This window comes from Pelodiscus sinensis, chromosome 7, assembly GCF_049634645.1.
Source record: "Pelodiscus sinensis isolate JC-2024 chromosome 7, ASM4963464v1, whole genome shotgun sequence".
Classification (NCBI taxonomy): domain Eukaryota; kingdom Metazoa; phylum Chordata; order Testudines; family Trionychidae; genus Pelodiscus; species Pelodiscus sinensis.
Genome location: NC_134717.1, coordinates 19,616,266 through 19,641,393, shown reverse-complemented (window position 1 = coordinate 19,641,393; position 25,128 = coordinate 19,616,266). Strand labels below are relative to the sequence as shown.

Here is a 25,128-nt window from a genome sequence, read left to right as displayed (position 1 = left end):
GTGATCGGGGCTTTTCTTCCGAAAAGCGCGTCTAGATTGGCATGGACGCTTTTCCGCAAAAAGTGCTTTTGCGGAAAAGCGTCTGTGCCAATCTAGACGCTCTGTTCCGAAAATGCTTTTAACAGAAAACTTTTCCATTAAAAGCATTTTCGGAAAATCATGCCAGTCTAGATGCAGCCACTAGGTTCTATGCAGATATAACTCTTCTTCCAAGTAGAGTTGGCAGCAACAAGAGCCAGGATCATTACCTAGGAGTTTCTCTACACAGTGAAAAACAGACCCTGCTCAAGCCCCACCCTTGACAGGTCCTGGGTACTCTTAAAGGCAATAGTTCCCCACTCCCGAACATGGAGTCTGTGCATAAGAAAAGAAAACTTTGAACAGAGAATGGAAACCAAGTATTAATTTGTGAAAACATGGCCACGATTCAAAAGCTTATACCTACAAGCAAACACCCAACTCATAGCACAGATGGAATAATTGCCTCTAAGGTGCACATGTGAGTGGTTGCTCATGAGGGAAGGAAGGGCTCACCTAATTAGTGGAGCCGTGCAGTTGTTACTCCACCAATTAGGTGCCTGGATTCTGGAGAAGATGCAGGTGTAAGGTGAAGTGGTGGCATTCAGGGAAATAGGAGCTAGATGGTAGGGATGTAAAATTCCGTTCAATTGGTGAACTGGTTAAACATGTTAAACATGGGGAGCAGTCTCTTCCTGCAGCCAGGAGGCCAGGCTGGGCCCAACATGAACAGGGACTGCTCCAGCCTGCCAGTTGGAGCAGTCCCTGCCTGCAGTGGCCCTGCAGGGCTGGAGTAGCTCCTAACCATGGTGAGCAGAGAGCTGCTCCAGCCCTTACTGGTTAACCACAGCCAGTAAGCCTCAGCCTTTAAGGTTACTGGTTAACCATTCACATCCCTGCTAGGTGGTGGTGCTGTGGAGTGAGATGAGAGTGGGGGGAACTTTGGACATGCTGGGCTGCAGTGGCTGGAAAGAGACACGACACTGCCCAGCTCTAGGGCTGCAGTTGCCAGGGAGAAACTGCCCTCCTTTCTAGCCCAAGTCTGGTGGCTACTATGGTTGAGGAGACACTTCCCTCTCCTTCCCAGATCTTTGCTATCTAATATAGTTCTATCTTTTCAGAGTACTCTCATTGACTCATAAGTAGCAAGCAACACTAGGTTTGGTGGGGTTACTAGGTATTCTGTCGGATATAGACCATATTTACAAGCTGTTTGAAGCAGAGATCTGTCTGCAAAAGGTGCACAACAGAGTGAGCTCTAACACAATGGCAATCTTCTTTGCCTCAGTGTCCCATCTTGAAGTGCAAAAATCCAACCAATGAATGTGCCTTTGATACACCACTCCCTCCCCCCCCCCCACTGCACTCCATAAGCAGTTGGTTGTCAGCAAAGACCAGAGCTCAGAGGTGCGCTCTCAGGCTCATCTTCCACCCCTGAAGCAGGCAGGTTTGGGGAGGCTTAGATAATGTTTTTGTTGTTGCTGAGCCATCTCTGCAACTGTTCACACACCATGCCAAAGGCTTAGCTCTTAAGCCTGCTGTCAGTGATTCAGCTCAGATAATAACTGAACAGAATCATTGGACTCTCAGCTGCGTCTAATCAGCTCTGTCATTAAACATTGGGAAGGGAAGGGTCAGATGGTGTCTAGGAATGTTTAAGCAGAGTTCAACAACTGTCTCTGCTTCCTGTTGCCTTAACTGAAAGTTGGCATCCCTACCTCTGCAAGTGAGATTTCATTTAGTCTGACACCCCCTCTGAGTCAGAACATACCAAGTACAGTCTTGCGGTCCTTTACTCATATAATAAGGATAATATTTCTGTACTCCCATATTAAATGCAAAAATTAATTGTAACCCACGCCAGCCATAACTGATCACTGAACAATCTAGGTAGAGTAGGTATGATGGAAATACTGCTCCTGAAGTCTTTTTTCCTCCACGGTTCATCAATAGATACCAGAGGAGGGCTCATTCAGACCTTGCTTACAAAGATATAGTCATGTCCTGACAAGCTTGCCATCAAAGGCTCTGATCCTGCAACGAGTTCTGAGTGGGTAAATATTCTATACCTATATACAGTCAATTGCAATAAACACAGAACTTTGTGGAGGATTTGGGGCCTAAAAGATTTAAAAATCCAAAACAAATGAAGGGAGGGGGAGAGAACATTATGAAGTGTTGTTACTCATAGAATCATAGTTAAAAATGAATTGGAGTCTTGCACTTAAAGCAGCATTTGGGAAAGCTGATGATAGACTGTTTTGGTTTGTTTATCTAAAGCAGGGCTATTCAACATGCGGCCTGCCGGCCACATGCAGCCTGCAGCCCGTTTGAGGCCTGTGGTGCAGTTTGGGTTTATGCAGGGCTCAATGCACGGCCTGCAGGTGAGATCCTTTGAACATGGCCTCCACTGGGAACACGTTCCACAGCAGCGAGTCAATATAATAGACTTCTATTGATATGTTTCTTAGGGTATGTCTACACTGCCACCCTAGTTCGAACTAGGGTGGCTAATGTAGGCATTCGAAGTTGCAAATGAAGCTCGGGATTTAAATATCCCGGGCTTCATTTGCATCTTGCCAGATGCCGCCTTTTTTAAATCCCCGTTAGTGCGGACTCCGTGCCTGTGGCTACACGCGGCACGGAGTAGGTAGTCCGAATTAGGCTCTCTAATTCGAACTACCAGTACACCACGTGGTAGTGTAGACATACCCTTAGTAGTTAAATTTGTGGACTGTCATTGCTCATTAAAAGTGCTGTCATATGGATGGAAATCAGGTAAATATTGCATTTTATGAATATCAGCAGAACTGATTTAAGTGGGGCGTGTGTGTTGTGTAGTCTTGCCTTTATCTTTGGATTCATGCCCATCAGTGTGAAAGACTCTATTTGCAATACATATGCAACCACACTTAAGTTGCAGCCCTCGGCATGTACTGTGAATATCATTGTGGCCCCCAAGGCTTCCAAAGCCCTGATCTAAAGGCTCCATAGCCAGAGAGCCTCATGCTTCCTTGCAGCTCCCCTTGGCCGGAAATGGTGAACCAGAGCCAGTAGGAGCCACAAAGCTCGTGGCTACAAAGCCTTAAATAAACCAATCAGAGTTGCCCTTGAGCAGATTTCTCAGAGTGGGCCACACGCCCACTCACTTAATGCAGGGGGTTAAAGTACTTTTATGTACAAAGATATCTCCCATAAATCCTCCCCAGCATTACAGCATTCTTGAGCACAGAATACACGTTGAGGCCTTTTTTGACCCAAAGGGTTTTAACAACCAATCATTCATTGAAGCTATAGTGGCACAAGAAGGTGGGGACTTTTTTTTCTCTAAAATCAGTTTTATTTAATCTGGGATAACACACACAAAACTGATTTATTTACATAGGTATATCACCAGAGGACAGGGTTCATGTTTCTTGGGATGCCTTAAACTCTGCATTTCCCTGCCTAGCAGATGGGTTCTGTTTAAATTTAACATTGAATTTAAATTACCCAGTGTTTTTAGGGGTTTTTGGGAGAGGATGACAACATCTCATATACATTTCCCATAAACTATTGGGAAGTTCTGTCAAATTGATCTCCATTTTAACATAGTTTTTGTTTGGAAATATAAACAAAGTGGTCCAGATAAAGGCTAGTCATTTGTTCATTTCTGTTTGTATTTTTATAATTAGTTATGTTATAAACCTTTAGTTGGAGGGAGGAATTGGGTGCACTTTGGGTTGAAGTAAAGACGAAGAATGTTGGGAAAGGATTGTGGGAATAAGAGGGAAATGAAAAGGGAGATAAGAATGGGAAAGGAAGGAGGACAAATAAGAAATGAGAAGCTGGGAGAAAGTGGGGCTGCGCAGCTGTGGGACAGGAGGGGGGCAAGACGAAGGTGGAACCAGTAGCTAGTAGCAGTACAGCAAACAACACATGCCAGATTTCTGAGCTAAGTGGATGATGGTGTCAGGAATGGAGATGACTGAGTAAGTGTGGTGTTTCTCTCCCCCCCCCCCCCCCCCCCCCATTTCTGTTTAAACAGCAAAAAAAAAAAGCCTTTTTTGTTGTTGTTGTTTGAGCAATCCAGCATGGAAAATTTACATTTTTTCTTGCCTAACAACAATGAAAAGAAAAAACACAAAACCTGTGTTTTGGATTGGCCTGAAATGTTTTGAATTAAATGTTTTCTTTAGTTTTGGGTTAGTTTTTACTTTGAAATCTAGCTACATTTCTTAAAACATTTTGAAACAAAATGGGAAGTTTCATTTTGAAAATGTCAAAACAAAATGTTTGACTTTTCAAATGCTTTCTCTCTGTATTTTATTTTGTCTGAAACTATTCAGTGAAATGGATGGGAACTGGTAAATAGTTTAGTCAATCCAAAACTGCATTTTTCAGTGAATGAACTGAAAAATTTCATCTGGTGCTCAACGTGACGGTCTGAAGATTCCTCTCAGTTGCTGCTGCTGCCCCCAGTGTAGATGGTAGGTTACTGAACAGCCTGGTGTCCCAGACAGATGCCTCTTTCAGTCTGGTGAAAAAAAAAAGGAGGGCTTGGTGACTTAAAAGCCATGTCTTACTGTCAGTACCCTTAGCTGTACAGCTGGTGCTTGCTGTAGGCTTCAAGCCCCAAGATTGAGATGACCTGTTCTGGATGCTGCTTTTTCTCCTTTGTGGAAGGGTTGAGAGGAGACCAGTAGGCTTGATGCTTCAGGCAGGCCCCTCTAGTTCTGATGCAGGGAAGACAGCAGGCCTAGAAAGCCCTTATTTTCTGTGCTTTGGACTGTCTGGCTACTTCAAGGAAAAAATCCCCTAAAATCTAGGGCTGTGTCTATTCCGTTTTTCTGGAAAAGGAGCGTCTACATTGGCAGGCTGCTTTTCCAGAAAAGCCCTTTTTCCAGAAAAGCGTCTGTGGCCAATGTAGACGCGCTTTTAAAGAAAAGAGCCCAGATCGTCATTTTCGTGATCGGGGCTTTTTTCCGGGAAAGACTACTGGGCTGTCTACACTGGCCCTTTTCCGGAACAGTGTTCTGGAATAAGGACTTATGCCCGAGCGGGAGCAGCGTAGCTTTTCCGGAATAGCGGCTGATTTTGTACAGTAGAGCGTTGTTGCTTTTCCAGAAATTCAAGGGCCAGTGTAGACAGCTTGCAGCTTATTCCAGAAAAGCGGCTGATTTTCCGGAATAAGTGGCCCAGTGTAGACACAGCCTAGGGGTTTACATAGTCTGCTCCCTGCAACCTGCTCCTGATAGCTGCTGCTGTTCTCCATATGGAGAAAGGAGAGGTCAGTCCACTGGTTGCAGTCCTTCTGGGTCCTGAGAGCCCAGACTGGTTCCCTGGGTCCTTTGCTATGATTGCTACTAGAGTGTAGTGAGTTATAGTCCTGCTTTGTCAGAATTTAGCAACGTAAGCAAAACTGGGCCCGCTTGAACCCAGGAAATCATTTTGCCAATCCATTAGAGGACCACCACCTGTGTCTGCAGTGATAGACACTTTGCTATTATAAAGAGACAGATGTCCATGAAAATAATACATCAAATAGACATTTTTAGTTCAAGTAGTTTTTAGTTCAAGTAGTTTTGGCCACCGCTACACCTCTGGGAGACTTCGAGAGCAAAGGGAAGCCACAGAAAAAAGAAAACACAGCTGATTTAATGTTCTGCTTCACCTCTACAAGGCCAGAGTGATGGTTCTGAGTATTCCATACAGCCATGCTGCTCCTCCCACTGACCAGTCCATTCTGTATCCGCTCTTGCAATGTAGACCCTGGATTTGTGACATGCTATGTGTAGGTGGGTGGAGCCTAAATGCCATGGAGGTGGCTGATTTCCCCACTACATCTGGATCTGTAGTGTGGGGAAGTTACCAAGGCCAGTAAATGCTGTGCCATCCCCTCTACACACATGTCCATTAACTCAATATGCTAAGCTCATGCAATCTTGATTCTGCTATGTAGTGATATCGTAAAGAGAATGCTATGAAAAAAACAGATCTTTAAATATACATTTAATTTTATCTGGGACCACAGATACTAAAATGTCATCATTACACAGTTGTATATAGCATCATGGCAGGGCAGAATTAAGGTTGTTTGAGTGTTTTAAATGTGCATTTCCATACCTCAGACAGATTTTTTTACGTGTAACCTAACTGAATATTCTGGCTTTCTATTGGTTGGTTTGGGGATAATTACAACAGTTTTGTAATTATCTTACTTTAAATTTCTGATCTTAATTTTCCCCTCCCCCTTACAATGCCCTTAGTTTAAGAAAATTGTTAAAAAATACACTAAAGCTCAAAGACAGTAGTGCTGTGTGATATTTCTGAGTTGAAGTTATCACATAGCAACCTTAAAAACCAAAAATGTTTAAGAGCTGATAGTCCAGAACATCAGAGCAGCTCAAAGTGGCTGAAATGTACTAAAGAATGTGGCCACTAGTTTGCAATTTACTTACTAGATTAAAGGGCTATGCTATGGAGACTGGCACAATAGAAATAGGATCAGTACAAAAAGCCCAGTTCATTTATTTCGGTGCTTCTAAACTTTAAAATCATCCTGCCATAGTTTCCCCAGCAATGCTCCTACAGTGCACAGTAGAACCAATGTAGCAGAGCCAGAGAGAGCATTTCAGCATGTGGTCAAACACACTTAGGTTATAGCGAGAGGCTTTTTGTCTGTGGATTCTAGGTACACTTGTATATTGCTTTCATTTGCCGAGTTTGTTAATCAGCAATAGGCAAAAAAAAAAAAAAAAAAACCAAACACACACACACACACACACACACACCACACTAGCTTTGTCTTCTACACAGAAGATTTTTTTTTTGTAAGAAAACACTGTGTGTCTGTCCCTTAGAGGCAAAAGTCCCATTGGAACTAAATGTGGAGGTTTGGGTTGGCTTTTGTTGTTTTTATTTTGGGGTTTTGTTAATCACTCAGCCAAGCATTACAATAACTGTGGATACCACAGAGACTGCACTATTTGTATATACACGCTATTTTTTTTCTTCTGATACCCTCTTCCTGTCAAGGTCTCCTTGCTATAGCAATGAGCTCTGGTGTGTAAAATTCACATCAAGATTGAGCAATACAGCAAGCTGTGATTCCACTGCAGTGCACACATTAGCATTTGGGGGACAGAGAAAGCTGGTTTTTCCTCCTCTAAAAATCCAGCTTTAGTTACAGCAAAAGTGGTAAAACTACTGCTAACAGATTTTTCCACTAACAGTGAAATCCATTTTCATGTAATTCTTACCCAATCTTTGTTTTTTCCCCTAGATCAACTTTGAGAACTGAATGCACAGTTGAAAGTGCACAAGTCAAAAATCAGCCAATACTACTCATACATTTTGATGTGTAAATATTTTAGCTTTCAAAAGCAAAATCTATGTCCCCCATTAAGACAGGAAAGCAAAGTCACCTATGTACATCAATCTCCCAGTCCATTCTATTTAAAATAAAACATTTTAGAAATAAAAGCCAGTAAATATATGGGGAAAAGAAAAAATGGCATGTTTCATATTCAAATCCATATTATGACACTAGTTTCTGAAATCCTTTCTACAGATTTTCCATTATCTGTGTTTGAGAGCCTGAAACTGCCTGGATTAGGGAATTTTAACCTGGTATCTTATTTAGGGATACTCTGCTGTATTGGAAGGGGAGGACTCTGTTACTATATAGTTGCTTATTTCATTCAAGACTCATTTTATTGTTTTAATCATCACCAGGGCTCGACAAATAATGCAATTTACTCCCCCATGGCAAGTAGATTGCAACCCAGAAGAGTCAGGTTCGGGCAATCTGCACATGACCAGAACGATCAGCGCATGTGCAGATCGCCGGACAGTGCGGCTGGCGAGCGGGGCTCGCCGCAGTTTGGCGAGCCCTGATCATCACAATGTTCTACATTGTTAAACCATCAGAAAAAGAAAGATTGATAGAATTCTCGTTCATGATTGTGAGTTACATCTTACTGTTAAATTCAGTTTTTAATAGCATTTTCCTCCAATTCTAAATGAGCGTAATAGTTTAATTTCTTGGTAGAGTGAAAAATGATTAATGTGGCAAAAGCTATAGTTGTAATAGTCACTATCTTAGTTTGATGGATTAGGTTGCTCTGTCCAGTTCAGACTCGCTACTAGATTTTTAATCGGTGTTATTAAGCTGATAATTTAGAAGACGCGTTTAAAGGTATGTGAATTTTAATGATATAGACCCCAAGATACAAACCAAAACCCACTCTAACAGGATGATCTCAAACTTTCCTCTGATGCACCCAATGAAAATTAAAAAGAGTACAAGACATGGAGATAGGTCCACAACACAAACCTAGATTCAGAGAAGAACATCACCATTGTGTTGTGTGGTTATATTGAAGATTTTGGTTTATTTAATTAGAGAGAGGAGGGCCACATGCAAATGTTTAAATCTGGACCCAGACTTACCCAAGAAGTGGAATAGTCAGATCTGGGGGTTTGGTCAATGGTACCGCCACATCAACATAATATTCACTGGAAAGGGAATAGAGGAACCTCTAATCATAGCACAAACAAAATACACACATAAATGGGCAACATACCAAACAATTTACTGTTGATCTATTCAGTGATTAGTTCTTTCAGTTAAGGAATAACATCCTTCTACCACAGGTGCACATTCGAGAATTAAATACTAAGCCCAACTTTAGGTTGTATCTTTTATGCCTTGAGCCATGAAAGCATGACTGTTTTCATGATGAGCAAAGAATGTCACCCACACCTTATTGTGGCATAGAAGATGGTCTGACCAGAACGATCTCGTCTGGCTCCTGCTGCTGTTAGTGATTTGGTACCCTGGACAACTGGGTATAAAGTGGTGGCCACATTGATTTATGTTGAGGACTTTTATCCCTGAATCTTGGGCAGTGTGGATGCTGACACAGTTCAGGACCTGGGCTAAGAGATTTGTCATGTGCAGGACTTGTCTCTGAAGTGCGTGGCATGTTCACTTAGGACTGATTTGAGAGAGAGTAAGTCACTTAGCACCTAAAGAAATCGATCCCTGGAACTCAGACTGGCTTTGTAGATTTCTTTGTTGAAATGGTTTGGCTGCAGCATGCATGTATGATTAAAATTGTTCTTCTAAATGAGGGCTCTGGGGCTGCTGGCAGGCAGGGAAGCTTGCCTGAGAGTGCTGCTTGCCGGGAACTGCTTAGGTAAGCACTTCCTGGCCAGAACCTGCCTCTGGCACCTCAACTCACTACTAGACCCTGCACCCCCTCTTACATCCCTTACCCAGGCCAGAATCCTATCCTGTACCCATACCACCTCCTGGACTCTGCACCTCAATCCCCTACCCTGATCACAATCTCTTCCTTCACCCAAACTCCCTCTCAGAACCTACACTCTCTCCTGCACCCTAGTTCCTTACTCTGAGGTCTCTTCTGCACCCAAACTCTGTCCCACACCGCCTCCATAGAAAAGCATGGCCTTGATCATTTACCAAAAATTTAGAGGGCCCCCCCACATCCAAAATTGCCCATCCTGCTCTAAGTTAACTTTGTCTCAAATAGCCCAGTTCACCATACAAGGAACTGGAAGGCACACCACACCAGATACAGGATTGTTTCATAGGGCATGTGTACACAGCAGAGCTAAAGCCAAAATAAGCTATGCAATTTGAGCTACGACAATTGCATAGCTTAAGTCAAAATAGTTTATTTTGGCTTTTGGTGCAGTCTACACAGCAGGAAGTCAAAGAAAGAGTACTCTTCCTCCAATTTCCCTTATTCCTCATAAAATGAGGGTTACAGGAGTCAGAGTAGGAAGTCCTCCACCTCCACATTATTTTGAAATAATGGCTTGCTGTGTAGACTCAGACTACGTTATTTCAGAATAACAGCAGTTATTCCGAAATAACACTGCTGTGTGGATGTATCCATAGTTACCTCTAGGACATTGCTTTGCAAATTTTGAATGTACATTATATCAGAGACAGGTGAAAAGTCAATTCTGAAAAAGCAGTGAGAAAAGTCTACTTAAAAATAGATTTTATGTAGGCATTTCTTTTGCTTGCCCACACGTGTTCAGTTACCAACCCTTTGGTACATGCCTCTACAGTAAGATGTTGCAGCCAAAAACAAAGCAGCCACAGACCAGAGTATTAAGTTTAGTCTGAGGCCAAGCTTACCCTAAAAATTCAGTTGACCCAGCTATCATGTAATTAAGCAGACCTAACCTGTGTTAGCCAGTGCTTAGCCAAAGGAAGAATTGTCTGTTAACCTACCAACTCTCAAGGAGATGAATTAACTACAGTGACTGGAGAACCCCTCCAATCTCTGCAGTGAGTAGCTACACTGAAGTGCAACAGCAGGGCTGCAGCTATGTAGCTGTAGCAGTTTAATTGTAGACATAGCCTTACAGTATACTATTCTTAAATAGAGGCTTGCATATTGCTGGGATGCTATTCCACAGCTGAATATATCTAATTGTTAGTATGTTTTCTTTAATATTATGTCTAAAATTTCCCTTTCTTAGTTTCTTCCCATTACACTTAGCTTTCTCCATTTATATCACTCTTAAGACTGTTCTGCTTTAGTCTGGGGTTAATACACTGAATTCTTAGCCTGATTGTTGAAGACTTACTCCTCAAAGAGCTGGGACATGAACACCTGGAATCATGTCACACTTTCTACCTTCCTACTGATACCTGTAGTGAATACACACATTTTCAGCATGACTTACTCTTTCATTTGCTCTCCGTTGTTTTCACAGAACATCGTGATTCAAAGATATCCAAAATTCTGGCCAAATATAGTGTGATACATTGTGCCATTATAAAAGACCTCCACTGAACAGTTGGGATTGTCAGAGTATTTGACACATTGGCAAGTGAAGAGAATAGAGCCAGGTCTACACTTAAAGCTTTTGCTGGTTTGAGTCACGGACTCAGGAAGAAAGCAGTGGGAGACACTATCTTCCGTCAATACAGCCCACAATTCTGATTGCACAGAGGGCAGCTGCCAGGAGGACTTCTGCTGTCTGGATGCCATGGCTTATTGTGGGGAGAGCACTGTGTGGGAGTCACAGCTCAGTATGTCCCAACTCTTCCTACCCTACATGCAGTCCCCTGGCCGTGCAGAGAGCACAAGGTGAGGTACTGGGCAACTCTCTCCCACCCTCTAGCACATGGGTTCCCAAACTGAGGGGCATGAAGAAAGTCCGGGGGAGGGGGGGACACGAGGTGACCCAGCCCCAAGTTTTTCTGCTTTTTTTTTTGCTTGCTCAACAAGTTTTGCTGCTGTTTGGGGTGGGGGGGGGCATGCATGAGGGTTTCTCAATCAAAAAGAGGACATGATGCCAAAAAATTTGGGAACCACTGCTCTAGCACCTTACCTTCGGTGTGGCTCCTGTTCCCAGGCAGGTTTGCAGCACTTTAGCTCCAGCAGGCAGCACTCAGATTGTTTGAGCACCAGCTGCAGGTGAGTTTGCACAGCTACAGGTAAGGTAGGCAGGGCCCAGCAAGTCCTGGAATGGCCAGAGCCCCATATAACTGCCTGCAGGTGGTGCCCTTCTTTCAAAAATGCTGTGAGTAAGAGACATACTGATGCCAATATCTGAATCTCATTAACATTAAAGTCAATAGGATGGGATTGGTTCCAGCAACATGTTGCAATTAAACAGACATTGTTAATTTCTGGGTCTGTTAAGTGCAATCTACTATATAAGCTCTGTCTCCCCTGGGGGCAGGGAAGAGGGTTTGCTGATATAAACTATCACCATTATCAGGTATAATGTTAGTTTTGTTTCACCACAAAAGCAGTGGTAACTTAAAGGGTAGCATTCAGCACATCATTTCTTCATTCCTCTGAATGTAACTAGGGCTCAGCTTGTTACAAAAGGTATGCTTACATTCAGAGGAATGAAGAAATGATGTGCTGAATGCTACCCTTTAAGTTACCACTGCTTTTGTGGTGAAACAAAACTAACATTATACCTGATAATGGTGATAGTCGATATCTTCCACTTGCTTCACCATGCCCTGTGGCCAAGTGTCTTGGCTGTCCTAGTCTCATGCACCTTCACCATTCTAATCTGTCCCTTGCTTTCTTTAGGTACAGGCAGTCCCCGGGATACGTACAAGATAGGGACTGTAGGTTTGTTCTTAAGTTGAATCTGTTTGTAAGTCAGAACTGGCGTCAGCCGCTGCTGAAACTGATCAGTTTCAACCGCGGCTGAATCTGGATGCCAGTTCTGACTTACATACAGATTCAACTTAAGAAACCCAGGCGTCCCCAAGTCAGCTGCTGCTGAAACTGATCAGCGGCTGATTCCAGGAAGCCTGGGACAGAGCAACTCTGCCTCGGGCTTCCTGTAGTCAGCCGCTGGTCAGTTTCAGCAGCGTCTGACTTGGGGACGCCTGGGGCAGAGCAGCTGGGGTGCTGCTGGGTTGCTCCAGTAGCGTGGCTCCTCGGCGCTACTGGAGCAACCCAGCAGCACCCCAGCTGCTCTGCCCCAGGCGTCCTGATTCAGCCGCTGCTGAAACTGACCAGCAGCGGCTGAATCAGGACGCCTGGGGCAGAGCAGCTGGGGTGCTGCCGGGTTGGTCCGGAGCGGCGCTGCGGGACCAACCCGGCAGCCCCCAGCTGCTCTACCCCAGGGGTAGGCAAGAAAAGTCTGGTCTGCTGGGGGAGCACTAGCTGCACCCCTCCCCCCCCAGCAGACCAGGGAGACGGAGAGCAAAGCCGTGGAGCACACCCGCAGCGGGACAGCCCAAGCGCGCCTGGGCTGTCCCACTGCGGGCATGCTCCAAGGCTTTGCTCCCCGTCTCCCTGCAGACCGGGAGAAGCGTTTCTCGCCCCGGAGGACATGGGTGGCGACCCGCCGCCCGTGAGCTCCGGGGCGAGAAAAGCCCCGTTCGTAAGTGCGGCGTAAGTCAGGGACTGCCTGTATGTTTTCTCTATGCTCCCTATTAGTCTTAATTCACCCGTAAGTAGTGCTTCTGCCCAACAAGGCACTGTGCCACTGTTGTCTCTTATTTGTCTTCTTCAATCATGAGTCCTTCAGGGCAAAGCTGTCTTCTGCACCTGGCTCTGAGTAGGGTTGAGCACACAATCAGTGCTCGGAAGTGATTAAATACCATAATAAATTAAAATTACCTATCTAAAAAACCAATAGCAGCATGGGTTATTTACAGAAACCCTAGAACAGCTTCACTCACCACTTTGCTCACATCTTCAGCCATTTCTTTATTAAGAAGTATCGCTTCAGCTTGTGGGAGCTGCATTTCATTGGAAATAATGATGCCTCCGATCACTGGCAATCCCAAGGGATGTAAAAATCAATTAAAAGTCCTTTGAAGGATATTGGCTAGATATTACTCCAGATATCCGAGTGCTTCTCAAACTGTGGGTAGGGACCCCATTTCAGTGGGGTCACTGGGACTGGCATTAGACTATTTAGAACCTGAGACTGAAGCCGGAGCCTCAGCTCTTCTGGCAAGGGCCAAATACAAAGTCCCACTGCCCAGGGCTGGGGCCAAAGTCAGAGCCCCACTCCAGGGCTGAAACCAAAGCCTAAAGGCGTCAGTCCAAGGTGGTGGGGGCTCAAGTTATAAGCCCCCCATTTGTGGCTGATGCCCTTGGGATTTGGCCCTCTGCCTGGGATATTGGGGCCTGGATAGGCTCAGACTTCAGTCCCTCCCCTCTGGGGTCATGCAATTATTTTGGGTGTCAGAAGGGTGTCACAGGGCAATGAAGTTTGAGAACCGCAGAGAAATTCCATTAGTGAAGGAAATAAAGTCTGTAAAATAATCCTACTAGCTGCTGCTTCAACTAGCTGCCTTACAAATCATCACCCTTAAAAAAAAAGGCAAAGTTCCTATACCAAGCTAGGATGAAACTGTTCTTCTGGTGTTGCTGGTAGTAACTACAAATTAGAATAATAAATATGTATGAGAGAGTCATTGGTTTGGTTAGAAACATCAAATTTTATACCTGCCTGGGATATATGGATATGCACTTCAGTCTATGGGAGTGCAAATCCTTTCAAAGAAGAAAAAGCATAAAGATAAAATTACTAACCCTGGAGGAGAAAGTACAGTAGAACCAGGTAATGTGCACTTTAAGTACATGCTTTATAAAACTGACTGTTCCATCCTCTTTCCTAACAAAGATTTAATAGAAGATTCTGTAATGAGATCTAGGACTAAATTAGTTTTATAAAACATCTTTCAGTATATGACAGTTCATTTACTAACATACCACAAATTGTTACAATTAAAAACTAATCTACAATTGACGTAAATGATTAAAGTACGTTTAAGAATGCAACAATTTTTCTCCCCTTCCCCCTTTCTTTGCTCACTTTCTCACTATAACTCCAGTTCTGCAGCACCTAGAAGTGCGGATGCTTACGTCCATTCAGGGAAGTGCTACAGCCCTTGAAACCCACATAGGGCTGTGCAGACTGCACTAGTCAATCCCAGCACAGGATCACAGTCTAATTCAGGTTTCACAATGGGTGTCTCTCCATTTCCAACATGACAATGAAATTCTATAATATTTCTTCAAAAGCCACATTCTTCATGGCAAAGTATTCTTCCTTTTCCATGGGTCTTTCTATAGCTTTGAGTGTTTGCAGAGCTCCAAATATAGGCATTATGAGGTTTGCATGACAATCAGTCTTACAGAGAGGATTGATGAGGTTGTCTGGCCTGCAATGTGAAGGAGCTCAAACTAGATGATCATGATGGTTCCTTCTGACCTTAAAGTCTATGAGAAGGGCAAACTGGGGCACGGAAAGGTTCATTGAAAACTCAGGTGCTGCAGTAAGGCCCAGATCCTCAGAGATAGGTAGGTGCCTAATTCCCATAGCAATCATGAAAGCTAGGTGGCTAAATAGCTTTGTGAATTGGGGCTTAAGTCAGTAATGGAATCCATGACACTAGAGGCTTCAAATGAGTTGCACTTTCTTTTACAAGGACCAGATTCATACCAATGTTTTTATTACTTGTATCAGCAAGCTAGATGTTTGCCTCAGTATGTAACCTCAGTATTTGCCACAATGGCATGATTTATGATGGGTTAGGGAGGCAGTAGCCCCTCGCCCGAGTTTCAATCCCCTGGATTTCATACTTGAGGTCTACTTAAAGCCACATGTCTTACTGCAGAGGCAGTTCTTAAATGCAACCAAGTTTGAACTGCTTGCAGCTTTGTCTTTGGGGCAGGGAGTTTGTTATAAAAAGAGAAAGGCAAGATGATTAAGAATAACAAAAGGCTGGGCATTCCAGTAATTGAAGGATTGTTAGATCATCATGAAAACATTGCCAAGTACTCCACTTAAGAGAGAAAGAAGGAATGGTGTTGTGCTGCAGGGATCTGCATTTGGATTATGGTGTTAAAATTACAAAAGTTCTTGAAAAAAAGGCAAATGGGGACAACAAAGCTGACTGCAAAAAGGGACTTCACAAACTTGGGTGACTGGGCAACACAAAGGCAGATTGCATTCAATGTTGATAAATGCAAAGTAATGCACATGGAAAAAGATAATCCTAACTATAAATACGTGTCACAGAGTGGGGTGCCTCTTAGGCCCCATCTGCGTTACCTCACCAAGTAATCTGGACTCTGTCTATAGCATCTATCAGCAGGGCTGTTTGGCTCAGTGGCATAGTCCATGATGCCCCCAGTCAGCAGGGCCCAGCAGCCAAGTCTATAGTATCCCCAGTGAGTGGGGCAGTAAGGCATAGTGGTCAAGTCTAGAGTAACCTCCAGTCAGCAGGCAGTAAGGCCCAGCGGCCAAGTCTAGTATTGCAATTGATGCACACTCCCTTTTGGGGGTTAATGGGGGTGTGATAAGGGGAACCAGGCCCTCCCTCTCCACTGGGCCATAGCCCCAGGGCCCTGTCAGTGGTGGGCATGTCCCACCTCTAGTTCAGCAGGGAATCCGCTGCCAGATTCTTCCCCACCTGTGCCCTCTGGGCTAGTCACTCTCCCTCACGTCCACTTGCTTCAGTAGAAGCTGCTGTGATTGCTGCTCCTGTGCTCAGGCAGAAACTCCTTCCCCTCCCATGGTCAGCTCTAAGTGAGCTGCTCCCCTGGCTTTTATAGTAGGCCTGCAGTTTGAGCATGCCCAGCAGGGCCATGGAGGAGGTGCCCTCTCAGCCAAGCAGGCCTGGTTAACCCCTCCCAGGCCCGTGCAGGGTTGGTATACCCTGTCACAATATAAAATAACTGTTACCACACAATAAAGAGATCTTGAATCATTGTGGATATTTCCCTGAAAATATCTGTTCAATGTGCTATGGCAGTCTAAAAACTAAGAAGTTAACAGAATATTGGGAATCATTAGGAAAGGAATAGATAAAACAAAATACCACATTGCCTTTACATAAAATCATTGTATGCCCACATCTTGAATACTGTGTGCAGATCTGGTAAACCCAACTAAAAAAAGATATATTGAATTTGGAAAAGGTACAGAAAGAGCAACAGAAATTATTAGGGGTAAGGAACAGGTTCCATATAATGAGAGATTAACAAGACTGGAACTTTTCATCTTGGAAAAGAAATGACTAAAGGGTGGGGGATATGTTAGATGTCTAGAAAATCATGAATGATATGGAAAAATAGAATAAGGAAATGTTATTTCTTCCTTCACTAACATAACACCAGAAGCTGACCCAATTAAATGTATGGGCCGCAAATTTAAAACAAACAAAATAGATTACTTTTCGCAATCAACTTGTGGAACTCTTTGCCAGGAGATGGTGGAAAAGGCCCAAACTATAACAGGGCTCCAATAACAACAACATAAGTTCAAGGAGGATAGGTCCATCAATGGCTACTAGTCAGAACAGGCAGGGGTGGTGTCCCTAGCTTCTGTTTGCCAGAAGCTGGGAATGGGCTACAGGGGATGGATCATGATGATTGCTATTCTGTTTATTCCTTTTGAAGCACCTGGCACTGGTCACTGTCAGAAGACAGGATACTGAGCTAGAAGGACCTTTGATCTGACCCAGTATGGCCATTCTGATGTTCTTATATAGAACTGAAGTGTATCTGTCCCCTCGCTGTAACCTACTAGACCCCACTCTCCTTCCAGAGCTGAGATGGGGTCTCTCTCTCCACAGAGTTAGTAACAACATAAGTATATACATTAACATTTTAAGGCTAACCAGTGTCCCTTATGTGACTTGCCACAAGATGTCAGAACATGTTAGTGTTAGAGCTGAATGGTCCCAATTTTTAATTATCTTTCTTTTATATAGGAATTGGATACAGTGCTCCTGTCAGCTAGCTGCTAAGTTGTCTGCCCAAAAAATAGTTTTCCAGTGCCTTAGTAGCCCCTGGATAGAGATGATACGTGCGGGGAGGGCAGATGAGGTTGGTTTCCCCTTCCCAATTTGGTGCTTGGCTTGTCCTGAGCACGTTTAGTAATACTGCTGAAGCCTCTGTCCTCAGTCTGCCTCCCCTTGCTCTACCCTCCCCACCTCCCCCATCATGGCATGTATAAGTCAGCCTCCCCTATTGAAATCTGAAATGGCACCCCTGATTTGCCAAGCTAATTGTAAAGCCAAAATTAACCTAGCCTGCTGCATAATGAAAAGTCAGTATCTGAGATCTTGCTCTAAATGAGTTCAAAGTGCACATTGATCCACAAAAAGTGGATCTGTAATAAGGTCTGGAGCCTTTGCTGATGCACTCTAAAAAGAGACGCTAATCTATCTCTCAGTGTTAGGTCTTAAGTTTGGTCATCTAATGTTGATGCAGAACAGTCCCAAATAGTGCTGGTGTATTTATACACTCTGCTTGGTGCCGTGAGTCAGAAGGATTGGTTATGTAGCTGGAGCACAAAGGACATTATTCCCTAAGTGGTACTTCTGGAAGTAAGGCATGTGGTGTGGTTTGCAATACAGTGCTGGCCCTATAAGTATTGTTTCACTCTCACTTCTCTCCAACTCAGCATGTACATGTCACCAGTCACCTTTCCAGTGGGATACCAACCTGTAAGATCATCTCAGAAATTTCACAAAGTAGCATGAATATGAGTTTGTTACAAAAATGAACTAAAATATTAAAACAAAAAACAATTTTACTTATAGTCTTTATCTACAATGATTCTAGATATAGTGATGTAAACTTACTGAGTGCTTAGACCAACTATAGGAAAAATGTTTTGAAATTCTGACTATTCGGACAATGGACAGATTCATCTCAACAGTTGAAAATTGATCAAGTGTTATAATGTTTGGAGATTTGAAAGAAAACTGTGAGTAGCTATGTTTTCCTACTTAGCTTGACCCACAGTTCATTAATGTTTTTAGAAAGAGGACATCTTTCCCAAAAGATCTGGAGTTTGGATACCTGTGAGATTATGTGCATTTAAAAACAGAATGTTCTAGCAAAATGTACTGCCCTCATCTGTCCAAACTTAAACCACAAATACTTTCTAGTGGCTACTGTACCAAAAGATGCCCCTCGATCATAGTTCAGAATAAATATATAAAGTGAACATTATAAAATCAAGTAAGGCCTTATTCACCCTGCCTGTAGCGATACAAGAAGAAATTTCTTCTTCTTTCTTTGACTCCAGTACTTCTTCTCTCTTTCTGTCTCCTCCAACTTAGTCCCTGATGGTCTGAATCCCTGAAGGATGAAGGATATTAGTGTTTACTGCCAATTTCTGTAAAAAAACCACTTGCCTACCCATCCATGCTGTTTAACAGAGTGCAGAGCTGATTGTCTGAGGAAGGTTTTTAATTCCATCCCTCTCAGCCCTTGTGTAGTGCCTTTCCTATAGATCCAAGCCCCAGTAGTACTGCATTAGGATTTGCTAGCCCAAATCTTTATGCCACAGTTTATGAGCGGATCTTGATTAAATACCAAGCCCATTTCTGTTACAGTTGAAGTGTATTGCAATGAAACAAATGCCTGAATCCGCAAAGGTTTCTTGTTCTAAGTTTTAAAACACTTCTTATTCAACTCCACTGTGACATATACTTATATAAGGACTATGCAAGCTAGATAAGATCTTTATTATGATGTATTACTTCTTATAGTATCATAAAACTGGAATTACCTAACTTCAAATTCTTAATTACCTAGGACAAGTGGACTGACAGTAATTGGAAAGCTTCATATGGCTGTACAAAGTCCAGAAAATATGTATTTCTCAGCTGTGCCTGCAAACTTAATTTAAAAAAAAAATAGTAATTTTTTACATTAGGGATCAAACAACTTATTTTTCCTAATCTCAAACATCCTGAAAGTTTGACAATAGCTTTAATAATGTTGAATTTTTATTCTGGTTCAGATAGTTTAGAAAAAACAGGGAAACAATGGAATTATGGAGTAAAAGATGAGCAGAGTGTGGCAAAGTAAAAACTTAATAGAGAAACACTGGAAAAAGGAGAAAAATAGTGCAGTGAAATTCTAATGAGTACTCAGTGTGTACCAAATAATATATAGACTTTGTCCCCTTTAGTTATCTTATCCTTTGATATCAAGGAATGATTCAGATCCTGAAATACATATCACAAAATTTCTTCATGTAAAAACCAGGCTTGTTTTAATTTAAATCATGCACACGCAATCTTACCAAAAAAAGCTGCAAATTGCAATTTTGCAAACCTCAAAACAATGAGACTTGCAAAACTGGCTTTCTTCATGGTTCACTTACCACTTTTATAAAACTCTTCATCAACACTTATCTTTTATTGTACAATCTTTACTATGGTAGATAAAAGATAAAAGCCGGGATCAAAAAAGGTAAAACAACCCTACTAGATTGCTGTTTGTGTGTTATATTTTCCACATTACAGACCTCAACTTTAAATCTCCTCCTGTACCCTGTAGGACCTGAGCCTGAACTGCAGAACTGTTGTGCTAAAGCAGAGGCGGAGAACCTTTTTTGGGTTGAGGGCCACTGACCCACAGAAAAATCACTTGGGGGCCGGGAGGGCTGGACTGCCAGCACAGGCTCCCCAATGCGGAGAGAGGCCCTAAGCGTCGGGGACCAGATCCAGGCAACTCAGGGGCCATATCCGGAACTAGGTGGAGATTTCATCCCAGCTTCTAAATGCCAATGCTTATTCAGCCAGAGAAGTCACAGCCCTCTAGGGTTGTGTACAACTCCTTGATAGCTCAAATGAACCTAGGTCAAGCACCATGCACCAGTATGTAGCACTAACCTCTTTCTAGCATTAGGTCTTTCGTGAAATACATTTGTTTTCATGTCTTGCATGTTGTGCCTTTATACTCGGTGTGGTTAATTAGACGTTATTTTACCTCTATTCATATTTGTTTCAATTTTTAATCACAGATTTAAAAAAGATTCTGGCAAAGCCCCTGAATCAAATTCAGTTTTTCATGGCACTATTTATAGGGGGAGGGATAGCTTGGTGATTTGAGCATCTGCTTGCTAACTCTGGGGTTGTGAGCGCAATCCTTGAGGGGGCCATTTAGGGATCTGAGGCAAATCTGTCAGGGATGGTACTTGGTCTTACCAAGAGGGCAGCGGACTGTACTTGGTGATCTCTCAAGATCCCTTCCAGCTCCATAGGTATATCTCCATAGATTATTATTAATTTGGTTTAGGGTATGTCTACACTACAAAGAAGATCCAAGTTGCCGCTGTCGATCTTCCAGGGTTTGAATTAGCATGTCTAATGAAGACACACTAGTTTGAACTGAGAATGGCAGTCCAGTCTGGTAGTCCTGCTTCCACAAGGAATAAGGGAAGTCAAAGGGAGAGTGTTCTCTGTTTGACTTCCTACAGTGTGGACAGCACCAAAAGTTGAGTTAAGGTATTTGGACTTCAGCTACGCAGTTAACGAAGCTGAAATTGCATATCTTAATTCAATCTTAGCCCATAATGTAGACAAACCCTTAATGTGTCGTAGGGAGCAGAATGGGAGGCACATTTCAGCTCTTCTGCAACTTTTTCCTCCAGTGGCTTCATTCCTATATATGAGAAAGACAGAAAGTTACTTGACATTGAGATAAGAATTAATATTTTAGGTGATAAAAGATACTACACATGGGTGGGTTGCTTCTTGAAATCAATGAAATAAATTAGGCTCCCTGCTTAGGAGCATCTGGCACCCTTATAACCTAGTTCATGTAATTATAACTCTGTTTCTTAAAAGAATTATGTAACAATATGGTTGATTTATTCTGATGTGATTGACTTAGCAACTTAATTGGACTATGCTACATACCAGAGCAAAAATGTAATTTAATTAACTGATTCATTTGAGGATGACTGGAAGTACTACATATTATGCTTCATTTGTTTAAAGGTGTGCAATGGTTTGATCCTGCAAGGTGCTGAGCTTCCTTGACTTACAGAGAAGTGTACCCAGCATCTCACAAAGGGTGCTTAACACTATGCAGAACCAAGCTCTTGGGTTCTGATCCAAAGATCACTGAAGCTAATGAGACTCTCTTCATTGACTTCAAAGTGCATTGAACCAATCCCCAAACCAACGAAGGGTCAAAAGAAAATAGATACGTCATGGATTCTTGCAATAATGGGACAAAACATAGGGAATACTTAGACAGAAACCAAGAAAAATATTTAGGTGTTTCTCTTCTGAACTAGCAATGGTGCTCCATAATATTTCCCTCTTTCAAATATGCCTTCCCTCCCAACATGCCAGAAAAGTAGCATGTTTCATCCACAATCTAATTTGGGACAGCACTGATTTAAATGAAAGTTAGGAACCTAAATCTAAGTCCAGGCCTACGTTAAAGGGGAAGGTCAATTCAAGATATAGAACTCCAGCTACATAATTGATGTAGCTGGAGTCAACATACCTTGATTCAAGTTTTCCTGCCTTCTTCACAGTGGGTGGCTGATGGGAGCATACACTCCTGATGACTTCTTTTACTCTTCACAGAAGTAGAAGTACCAGCCACCAAAAGGGGCACCCTCTGAGTTTGATTTAGCAAATCTTATCTAGACCTAAATTGAACTCTGGAAGATAATTGCAGCAGCATTGATCTGCTGAGTGAAGATGTGGCCTAAGTATCTGTGCCTTAGTTCCTGTTGGAGAGGCACATACTGGTTCACTCTTCATTACCCTTGAACATTTACTTTCTGACTAAAAAGATGTGTAAACTCCCTCATGCCTGATCATAGTTGCTGTATTTGGCAGTGGCTTGTATGACCTTTTTGGGTCTTTTCACTTTATAGGCCAACTCAAAAGTCCTTTTATGATACAGGCAAGAGACTGTAAACTGCTGGCCATATTCTTATACCTGCATAAACAGCATAACTAATTTAATTGAAGTTGGTTTTGTACTCTGAATACATACCACTTTAAAAGAGATCAGAATCTGGCAGCTATTTCCCAAACTTTGCTGAATTACACTGGTGGTACCATCTCCACTTCTCTAATTAAATCAAAGGGAAAAACTAAATTAAAGTCACTTTCGGATCCAACTTAAATCACAAATACAAAAATAAGTCTGAAACTCCAAATTTATTATACCTAGTTATTGCAGCACATCTGGTATGAGAGATAATGTCCTGTTTTGCAGCATCAGTGACAAGGCAGAGAAAGGGAAATGAAGAACAGAGTTTCAAGTCTCAGTGTTATATTACTTTACTGCTGGGAGCAAACTCAGTCCCCATTTATCACTTTGTAGGTTTTGTGGTTTGATTTTCCTTTTTATAAGAATTATATAATAATATACAGGAGATAAAATAAGAGTGGCTGCGTAATAAATATTTTACAACTGTCAGTCTCAGCTGTGCTTCACAAACTCCTGGTATGTGTCCTCAGTGTCTGATCATAGAATCATGCAATACTAGAGCTGAAAGGAACCTTGAGAAATCATCAAGTCCAGGTCCCAGCTCTTGTGGCAGGATCAAGCACTGTTTACATCATTCCTGATAGATGTTTATTTAATCTTGGGGTACGTCTACACTGTTTCGAGATACTTCCGGTACCCCAAAATAACTATTCCGCATCTTTGAAACAAGCCCATTATTTCAAAATATAATGGGCTCACTATTCTGATGTCCCTGTAAACCTCGTTCCACAAGGATTAATGGACATTTTGGAATATCAGTTTATTTCAAAATTAACTCGAAATAAGCTTCGCAATTTGCATAACACAAAATATGTAGCTTATTTTGAGCTAAGGGTGCAGTGTAGATGCATCCTTGCTTTTAAATATCTCCAGTGATGGAGATTCCACAACCTTCCTAGGCAACTTATTCCAGTGTTTAAACACCCTGATAGAAAGGAAGTTGCTGCAATTTAAGACCTTGCTGCAGTTTAAGCCCTTTGCTTCTTGTCCTATCATCAGAAGCCAAGGAGAACAATTTTTCTCCTTGCTCCTTGTGATACCCTTTTAGATACTTGAAAACCACTATCATGTCCCCTCTCAGTCTTCTCCTTTCCAAACTAAACAAGCCCAATTCTTTCAGTTTTCCCTCATGTTCTCTAGACCTTTAATCATTCTTGTTGCTCTTCTCTGGAAATTCTCCAATTTCTCCACATCATCCTTGAAATGTGGTGCCCAGAACTGCCTCCAATACTCCAACTGAGGCCTAATCAGCACAGAGTAGAGCAGAAGAATGAATTCTCATGTCTTGCTCACAACACTCCTGTTAATGCATCCCAGAATCAAGTTTGATTTTTTTTGCAAAAGTGTCACACTCTTGACTCATATTTAGCGTGTGGTCCACTATGACCCCTAGGTCCCAGGCTTCATTTGCATAAATTCATTTGAATTTCCCGGGCTTCATTTGCATAAAGCCGGCCGGTGCCATTTTTAAATGCCGGCTAGTTCGGACCCCGTGCCGCGGACTAGCTAGTTCGGATTAAGCTTCCTAATCTGAACTAGCTGTACACCTCGTTCCACAGAACAGTGCACGGAGCAGCAGGGACATGGCCATGGCAGCAGTGAGTCCTTAGTGGGCAAGATGGCGGCCAGGTCTGCTTCTGTGCTTGTGGTGCTCTCAGGCTTCCTGACCCAGTCATGGCTTCCCACTGCTCCATTGGCTGCTTTGTTCCTCCAGCCTGGGAGAGGGGGGAGAAGGGGAGCATGCGCACTGAGTCATTTGTGGCTCCAGCTTCTTCCCCGATCGCACAGGGGAGGCTCGGGGCTTTCTCCACCACCACCACGCCGCAGGAAGCCAGCGCTGGCTCCAATCTTGCAAGGGGCACGAGGCTGGATCACCAGCACAGGCTCTCATTTTGCAAGCCATATTTAGCTCCTAAGTGAGCCATAGGTTGCCAGCCCCTGCTCTATAAGCTCCTTAGAGCTTCAGTCCTAACCCGGGGCTCATTCTTCAATCAATCCAGTAGGACTAATCACATTATCCTGGTCCAAATAGTCTCTCATCTTGTTCTAGTCTCTCTCAAATTATCTCTCCTCTTTAAGCAGGCCTGCCCCAGTGTGGGTCTATGGCCTCTAGGCTCCTTCCCTGGAAACTCTTCACCTCTCTGGGCCTTTTTGGCCACAACTCTTCAGTGGGGCCACTGTCCCCATTCTGTCTTCATTCTAGGGTGCATCAAATCCAGGCCACTTTCCCAGTGGCTGGAGGGGAGGATCTAGGGCCATCCCTTAGTCTGGATCCCAGTCCAGCCATCCTCCATGTCCTTTTAAATAAACTGTTTTGCTGCTATAATTCCTTGGACCACTTTCCTGTGGTTCCAGCACATGCTTCCTTACCTCAGGGCTTTGTCCTGGTGGAGTCCCAGCAGGCAGTCCAGAGGACCATCCACTCTTTTGCAGCTCTCCTGATGGGCCCTGATTAGCTGCTTTTCATACAGCTATGCTAGACAGCATGGAGGATATGTATGCTTCTTTCTGGGGCAGGGCCACACAGCCTCCAGCAGTGGTCTCTGGACCTAGTATACCTCATCATACTTATCAGTTCTCCCCATGCCCACCAAATCTCTCATATGTCCTTCCTCCAAAGTAACGCCTTTCTCATTCATTCACAAGCCAGGGTTTGTTTGGGTTTTTGTTGGTTTCAAACAAACATAAACCCAAAGATATTTCATGCCACTTCCTATCTGTATTGGTGCTGAGTCTCTTGTTATAAATTCAGTCCACTCCATTGCATGTGATGCTTGTGTGATCACACCAGAAGTGTAGATAATCCCATCTGAAGAACAGTGCA

General features: G+C 43.0%; 1 protein-coding gene and 1 long non-coding RNA gene across 2 annotated transcripts in view; one reads left to right on the top strand and one right to left on the bottom strand.

Moving 5' to 3' along the window:
• Positions 1-25,128, top strand: part of NXPH2 (neurexophilin 2) — a 77,100-nt gene that overhangs the window by 9,950 nt on the left and 42,022 nt on the right. The gene's annotated exons all lie outside the window — the stretch shown is intronic.
• LOC142830288 (uncharacterized) lies at positions 4,082-11,501 on the bottom strand. The gene is made up of 3 exons (XR_012905439.1): positions 11,380-11,501; positions 8,452-8,517; positions 4,082-4,534 (listed from the first exon to the last, which is right to left on the bottom strand). It is a non-coding gene; the product is annotated as an uncharacterized LOC142830288 (long non-coding RNA).